The sequence below is a fragment of the Salvia miltiorrhiza genome, unplaced genomic scaffold (assembly GCF_028751815.1).
Source record: "Salvia miltiorrhiza cultivar Shanhuang (shh) unplaced genomic scaffold, IMPLAD_Smil_shh original_scaffold_464, whole genome shotgun sequence".
In the NCBI taxonomy this organism is placed as follows: Eukaryota; Viridiplantae; Streptophyta; class Magnoliopsida; order Lamiales; family Lamiaceae; genus Salvia; species Salvia miltiorrhiza.
The window spans coordinates 352804-362129 of NW_026651555.1; positions in this window are offsets into that span (position 1 = coordinate 352804).

A 9326-nucleotide genomic window follows, 5' to 3' on the forward strand; every position below is an offset into this window, starting at 1 on the left:
TTTAATTACACTTCATATGGTGGTCCATTTCTCTATTATATAGTTTTTAATCTTTTCACACTTTGCATCTCTGTGTTTCTGCTTTTTCTTTTCTATCTCAGTGTTTATTAATTGTACTTGTTTATGGGCTTCTTCACCACCTTTAGTAGCTATCTAACGCCTTTTGGCTATAGATATATATAACTGTCTTGTCATTGATTTCAATTTTTGCATATAATATGTTTTACGTTCGCCAAAATTGATATGTAAATTGAAATGTTCGACAGTTTATATATAGTAGAATATTTCTTTGCATTTGGAGGAAGGATGTGGATTTTAAATGTTTTTTTGAGAATTTTAATAGTATTGTGATATATTCATTAGTATATATATATTCTTTTTATAGGTTATATTCATGTGAGAATACTATAAGTTGATACAGCTTTCCTACACCAAATTCTCGATTGTAGAAATAAATTGAATCTTTTTGTAAAGTTGGCAGTGATAAATCTTGAAAAAAAATCGAGCTAAAAACATGAAGAATTTGTGAAATCTTGTATATCATGATCAGGAAAATGAATTCTTTATCTTGTACTTCCTCCATCCCGCTTATAACGTCTTGGGACGTTAATTATAAGCTGAACGAATGAGTACTTTTTTTTTTTTCTTGAATGTGTGTTCTTTACATTTAAATATTTGTTCATATTTATAGAATAACATCTAAACCGAATATTAGGGCCCATGCTAAAAGCCTATTAAGCTAAAAAGATAATATAAATACAATTTAAATTACTCACACTTCTATCTTATCAGATCTTATTAGCTCTTGTTGTGGCTCTTTCGATCCGTGTTTCTCTGCACTGACGAGTTTGGGGGCCTTTGTTAGTTCAGACTTGATAAGAATAGTTTTAATCCTCTGAAATTATTTTTTTTAAAATACAAATAAAATAAACTATTTTTAACCATATGTATGAGCTTGTATACTTGCACCTCAAATAAACTTTATATAATTTATTTTGGATTTTCCCTATAAGAAAGGAGCCATGTAATTCCATCCTAATTACAAAGTTTTTAAAAAGTAAACGAAAGTTCCTCTCATTCTTCCAAAAGAACTAAAAATTTGTGGCATAAACTAATCTTTTAACCCTTTTAAAAATAAAACCATTTGAAGTAATTTTCTAAGGTATTCGTGATTTTGTTCTGACTACATGTATTTTCTTGAAATTTATTAAATTTTTTGTAAGTTACTAAAATAATAAGATAATTTTTGAAAGGGACATAGTTATAGAATCTTGAATGAAGCTTCGTAGCCACTAAGCACATGGCTAGAAATATAACCCTACACAAGCTGCTAATAGGAAAAAAATAAAATATAATTAATTTATTTAACCACGGCTTATCTGTTGTCCCCAAAAGCTGCTACACCACAACCAATAAAGCCAACTTTCATTCGTTCTAAAACCCTAGTTCTTAAATATCAAAGTAATTAATACTTTTGATTACACTATTTGAGTTTTAAACTTTAAGAATTCGATCTTTTGTCAAAGGATTAGCAGACCATTAGGGTCTGTTTCGTGACTTAATCCGACTTAAACACGTACTTTGTGCTGTTATGATATGATTAGTTGAGGTCGGGATGCTCATTGGCCGCCTTCATTAATTTCTTAGTCCTTTCACATTGATTAAACCTTAATCAACTTCAAATCACATCTGTTCTTGTTTTTGTTATTTTTAATGAAAAATACATATTATGTCATGTAACTCTATATTATGTTAATCAAATAACAATCATATATAGACCAAATCATTCAAACAAAATACAAATCACATTCCACCGATGGGACTTGAAAAAATGATCTTGTAAGAATTTAAAGAGTCTTTAATTTAGTGTCTCAACTTTGCCCTCGTTGGATGCTAGACAATTGCACATCCCTATGTCCCTGGTGTATTTTGTGTGATACATCTAAAGATATCGATCTAGTTTGAAAGTGACAAGTTAGTCGGAATAAATTAAAAAAGTAAAAGAGTGTAACCGAAAACTTCTATTTCAAAAGAAATTCAACTCGATTGTCTTGAACTAAAATTAGACGGAGCATAACAGGACTAGTCCCGAAAACCAAATGACTTGATTCTATTAATTGAAAATCTCCTCCTTACTTGGTTATGAAACATAATACTCCCCACGCCTCACAAAAATATGAACATTTTGTCATTTTGGGGCGTCTCACAAAAACATGAACATTTCTATTTTGGTACACTACCCCACCACAATCCATTTACTTTTCATCTCTACTTTTCATAAAAAGGGACCATTTTTCACTCACAATATACTTTTATCTAACTTTTCTTAAAATCCATGCCACTTACAAATGTTCCTATTTTTGTGAGATAGTGGGAGTATTTGTTTTTTTAATTTGATAATTAATAAGTTTTTATTCAAATATTGTGACATGCATGTGTGTTGACTTTTCATTCGAAAGTTGTACTTATCATTTCAGTACTTTTCTGTTGATTTACTTTAGGGTTAAATGCATGTAATATCATGAACTTAGGCCGAATTCCAAATTTAGCACGACTTTAAAAAGTTCCAATTAATATGGCTACCTTTGCTCCGTGTTCAATTTTAACACATTAATTTGACGTGGCTTGCCGGCACATGCTTCGATCCTACGTGTCATTGACATGGCTTGCCGGCACAAGCTTCCGGTCGGCGAGCCAAACTCTCTCTCTCTCTCTCTCCCGCCGCCTCGACCCCCACATCTTCCACCGCTCCGCCTTCTCCACCGTGACGCCTCTCACCTCCTCCTCTTTCAACGGCGACGAGCGCCGCCGCCTCTGCTCGCAGACGCGATTCCGGCGACTTCTCTTCTTCCTCACTGAACGCCGCCGCCGCCCTCTGCTCTGCAAACCCTACCCCCAATTCCAAAATTTCCGGTCGCGACGCGATTCCGGCGACTGCCCTTCTTCCTCACTGAAAACCCTTACCTCGCTGGCTCCAATTCCGAACGGCGACTCCCCTTTCGCGATTCCGGCAACTTCTTTTCTTCCTCACTGAACGCCTCGCCGCCCTCTGCTCTGCAAACCCTACCCCCAGCCCTTCCTCACTGAACGCTGCCGCCGCCCTCTGCTCTGCAAACCCTACCCCCAGCCCTTCCTCACTGAACGCTGCCGCCGCCCTCTGCTCTGCAAACCCTACCCCCAATTCCAAAATTTCCGGTCGCGACGCGATTTCGGCGACTCCCCTTCTTCCTCACTGAAAACCCTTACCTCGCTGGCTCCAATTCCGAACAGCGACTCCCCTTTCGCGATTCCGGCAACTTCTCTTCTTCCTCACTGAACGCCGCCGCCACCCTCAGCCCTTTCTGTCTCTCTCTTTCTCTCTTGAGTACAAAATTATGACGTGTCTGCCGGAAGACACGTCATTGCCACGTGGTTCTGCCGGAAAACAAATCGGTGCTAAAATTGAACACGGAGCAAAGGTAGCCATATTAATTGGAACTTTTTAAAGTCGTGCTAAATTTGGAATTCGGCCTAAGTTCATGATATTACATGCATTTAACCCTTTACTTTAATACTTAAAGAAAATATATATATATATATATATATATATATATATATATATATATATATATATTTTCAGCCATTTTCAGCCATTTTCAGCCATTCGATCATCAAGATCTACGCTGGATGCATCATCTTGTTGGATGAATATAGAACCTGGGTTCGAATCCTGAAGGAAACATTTTTTTTTAACTTTTTTAGTGCATTAATTTTAACAGCGAATGCATTAATTTTTACAGTGAATGCATTAGATTTGATGGTTCTCCAGTTTTCACAAATAATGTAGTTCTCTCTATAACCACACCATATATATATATATATATATATATATATATATATTATCATTTAGAAAAAATGTACGTGTGTCGTCAGTCGGCCAAAAATCAAATGGATTAACCTAACTAACATCCCTATCGGTTTCATGAAGTCATTTTTGTCCCTTTTTGAATTGGGGGAGAATGATCAAGGAAGCCTAATTCAAACGGCAAAGCTGAAAAAACGATATTTATTCAGATCCTTCATCGCACGAAGGTGAGGTATACTTATATCGTATCACGTATGTCATTGAATTGTAAGGCTCTAATTAGTGTCATTAATCATTAGCACAACGAATTTAAACTCTACATTAATATTTAATCATGGAGTGGTTTATAATTAGATTATTACTATATATGATGCTCTTACAACGATTTGCTCACTTTGACTGGGACGACAGGACCCATTTCTCGTAGACGAGGGCGTCCGAAAGGGGCTATCAACAAGAAGGGGAGAGTTTCTGATTCTTCTATCAAGCACAGGCTCCGTCGTATCATAATGAATGGCATGTCCTCGGATTTCCAAAACTCAGCACGCCGTGATGATATGCAGGGCCCAGGTCTTGACACTTCTTCGCCTGTGGAGTTCCTGAATAAAGTGAAGTATGCTCAGTCTAGAGGACAGATTCTGCAAAACTTTGTGATCAACTCCGATAACTCTACCGATGCAGCCCATGCTATGTCGATTGTGGCCTCTAAAAAATGGGGCGATATGTTGGACGATGAAGATGACGATGTTTTAGACGAGGACGACCCTCTTAAAATGTTCTCTTAGTCTTGGTTTCTTTTTTTGGTTACCCGGGGTTTCTTGCGGGTGCTTTTGCTTGTTTCCTTTGTCTCTGGTCTCTCTTTTTTCTTTTCTTTTTAATAAAATTTCTATTTCAGCTCTTACAAAGAAAGATGCTATCCTATCACCGTAATAGCGTCTAGCTAGGTATAGAATAGCTATATGGACCATTCTATATATATGATCTTCCTAATATTTTTTTCCTTTTCTCATCACAGATTTATGTGGCAAATTTAGGCCCATGCATCATATCTATAATATGTACTTTTCGTCTCAGGAATCAAATTATTGATAACTTTTACAATGTGGCCAGGCAATTTTATTTTTTTCCTAAAAATTGTATAGACAAAGTTTTTCCAAATTTTCATTATTTAATCATTTTTCTATCGAAAGTATTTATAATTAAGATTTTACATGAATATTCAAGATCTGACAATATATCTTCCAATATTCAACCTATTAATTAGTTATGAATTTGAATCTATCACATTATTTCTTTTGTCATTATTATATCACAGATACAGATTTTGTATACACATAGATTATCGATGATAGGGTAAGGTTATAGTAAAAAACTGATTTTATATATATATATATATATATATATATATATATATATATATATATAATAATTTGTAGAATAATTGCATTTAACAAAATAATAGAGAAATTGTACTTTTATGGTCTTGCAGATACAGAATAATTGCATTTAACAAAATAATAGAGAAATTTGTAGAATAATTGCATTTAACATGATCATAAAAATGTAGATATTTTATAGATTAAGTGCAATTATTTTACATGTTAATAGTAAATTGTTCGTAGTTTTTATATTAAATGAGGTTTTAGTTCATGATCTTAATCCAACAATAATATATATATATATATATATATATATATATAAAATATATATATGCGTGTGCGCGCGCGCACATTACCCTAATTAGTAAAAATAATAAAAGTAGTTTTCCCACTTTTTGTGTGGGTAGTGGTCCCGCCTGCGTGCGGCGGCGTGCGGATAATTTAATTTCCCATATTTGTGTGGTGTAGAGGTCACGTCTGCGTGCGAGTTACTTATTTGATTATATAATAGATACCTCTTATAATTCTAAAAAAGTATATCGTTGCCTCCTATACAATTTAGGAAGTGCATGTGTATAATTGTGTATGTCCGAGGAGATAGACGTAATACTATATAGTATGAAGAAAAACCAAGATCTTTTCCCTTCTAGCTAATGAAGGGTTGGTTGAATTTTGGCAAACTTATTTCATTTTGTGTAATTTTTTCATCAAAGGCTATCTTTTCCGTTGTACCAAGCACATGACATTCTATCTGGAGCCGTAAAAATGACGTGCTTATCACATAATCAACCCCTCCGTGCATATTTTCATGTGCTTGGTTTATGCGGAAAAGTCTCAAAATTCAATTACTGGCCCATAAATATCCTGCGGGTACAACACTTAATAATTAGTGTTCTATTTTTACAAGTCCGAAAGTTATTGTCCTAATTTCCAAATCAACTTAAATTATTGTCCTAAAAAACCCTCTGACTCTAACTTTTTCATCAAAGGCTATCTTTTAATGGACCCTAATGAACTCAAGCAGACAAGCAGTTGGCTTAGTTAATAATATTAAAACTTATTCTGATATATATAACAGTATAAAAACAAATGTGATTTTATAAAAATTAACGTATACATAAATGGTTACAACAATGAACATGCATAAAATGACAATAATATTTTGTCACAAGCCGGTTGTCTGTAATTCGTTTTACATTGCTTGTTTATTACGCTTTTGAGTCTTTTGACTCTACTATATATACGTGTGTGATTTGTGGACTATAACGTAGAAGTGTAATTCATCAAAAACACAATCACCAACAGAAACATTGGTCGTTGACGTAGACTTCGGTCCGTAAATAGTTAGATACTCCCTCCGTTCCAATTATATATGTTTTTTTTTAATGGATATCCCAAATATATAGACTTATTTTCATAAAAAGTAATATTTTTTTACTCATTTACTATTATATCCTTATTTAATTCTTTAATTTACTTTAACTTTAATTCATCATTATATAATAAATATGAGCATATTAGGAAGTTTAGTTATATTTTTTCATTTTCAATGATTTTTCTTAACCTTTGTGTAAATGCCAATCAGCCTATATATATGGGATGGAGGGAGTATTGGTTCGAATTCGACCGTTTTCCCTTTTTGGAGTAAAAAAAAAATGATTGTAGATTTTAGTTTGTAACAAAAATAATTATAGTAACTCAAACCGAAATAAAACGTCAAATATATGCCACAAATTAATTATCCAAAATTAGTGTGGTTATAAGATCCAGGTGGAGACACCCTCTCATAATTGGACGAATATAATTTTTTGCAGTATCACAAAACCTATGATCGATGTGACCTTTGAGCACATGTATTGCCCCCTTCCTTCTATAACCAATATAATACTATATGCATGCTTAAATAGACTAAGAAACTACTAATCTATATGAAAGAGTAGACTACTAACTATAAGTCTATATATAACCTAGCTACCTATATATACATAGTCTTACAAAATTAATCACATTGAAATCATACTAAAAAATTCCATGAATATTATAAGTTTATAACTATATAAGAACTTGTACTAAAAAATAAAGCCTTATTTTATCTAATCTCATCATCCAAAATAATTAATTAGCTAAATGACTCATTTTAATGTTTTTGCGGATCTATATCTTATTTATTGAATAACCTCTTTTAAGGTCACGTTAATCGTTATATATGGATAAATCAACAAAATCATTCGGTACAAAATAAAAGTAATTAGAATATACCGTGAAAATATACAATTTTTCCACACCTTAGTTATTTAATTAAGGGAAAATGTGCAGATTGGCCCCCGAAGTAGTAGCCCCTATAGCGTATAACCCCTCTTACTCACTGTGTGTGCAACTAAACCCCTGAACTCCGAGAAAAGGGTGCAAATTCCCCCCTCTGACCTAACGTCGTTAAGTGTCCGTTAACGTTTGGGTTTAATTTCACCCTCTACTTCAGGGGTGGATCTGCACCTTAATTTTTTTTTATTTTTTTTTTATAATTTCAGCAACTCACCTTCGGCATCAACTTAACTGCCTCCGTACTCATCGATTCTGACTTGCACCTTGTCAGCTCACATGCGCCCAATCTCTTGGTTGTCGACTGCCCACCGCTTACATACAGCAACGCCACCAGCTTCTTCACCGCCCAGCACAACAGCATCTCCTCCAACACCTTAACCTTTAAGGCTTATCTTATGATATTAATTATGTATATATTTATCTATATAATATATACTCCCTCCGTCCCATGAAGCGTGACCCATTTCTTTTCGGCACGGGAATTAAGAAATTGGTATTTTGTATGTTAAGTGTAGTAGGTGAAAAAGTGAAAATGTGAATAAAGGGTAAATTTTTTGCTATTTTTAGAAATAGGTCAAGCTTCGTGGGACAACCCAAAAAGGAAAGTGGGTCACGTTTCGCGGGACGGAGGGAGTATTTAAATTTTATTTATTTATTTTTGAATAATTATTAAAACTCTAGATAATAATTATGATTTTATTTTTAGTTAATTTAATATTTGTAAATTTATTTTAAAAGAGAAAAAAAGAATAGAGCTGGGTCAGGACTCGAAACCCTGTGAATCTAATAGATCTGGACATGAATCTCATTTTTTTGGACCTAATGGATTTGGACCGGATCCTGACCTAAGTAAAAAAATACGGATATTGATTTGGACCAAGCAGGATTCGATTCAGGTCCACATCTGGAATTGGTGATGCTGCTGCATATCGGCGGTAAGTAGTCGACGATCAAGAGATTGAGCGCGTCTGAGCTGACAAAGTGTAAGTTGGAGCCGATGAGTACGGGGGGCGGTTAAGTTGATGCCGGAGTTGGGTTGCTGAAATTATAAAAAAAATAATAAAAAATTAAGGTGCAGATCCACCCCTGAAGTAGAGGGTGCAATTAAACCCAAACGTTAACGGATACTTAACGGCGTTAGGTCAGAGGGGGGAATTTGCACCCTTTTCTCGGAGTTCAGGGGTTTAGTTGCACACACAGTGGGTAAGAGGGGTTATACGCTATAGGGGCTACTACTTTGGGGGCCAATCTGCACCTTTTCCCTTTAATTAATGTACACTGTGAAAATTTACAATTTTTCCACCCCTCACTTATTTCGTTTCCTGCTCACCAAAGCTTCGTTCAAAATCAATGTTGCTTTCAGCAAAACATTTGTGTGCTAGCTAAATCTTTTCTGTTTTTAACATATAATCGATCCCGATAATTAATCCATACAAGTTACATTAGAGCGCGTATATTTTTAATTATCAATAACATGCATGATTGATTATTTATATCCTTATTATTAGGATATTTTCAATCATACCCTTTTTAATGTGATATAAATAAAGCAAAATTGGCTGAAATGATAATAATCTATCCTGAAGTCTCAATCTATCCCTTTTTTTTAAGTTCCAATCCATCTTAGTAAATAGTAATAGAGTAATGTACTATTTTTATCTAATGACAATAGTGAATAAAGTCTTTTTGCGTAGTCAATTTATAAATATTAGCCAATGTTTAACATATATAAATTCTAGCGACAATATTGGTGTGAATAGACTATTTTACCCCTAATGAAA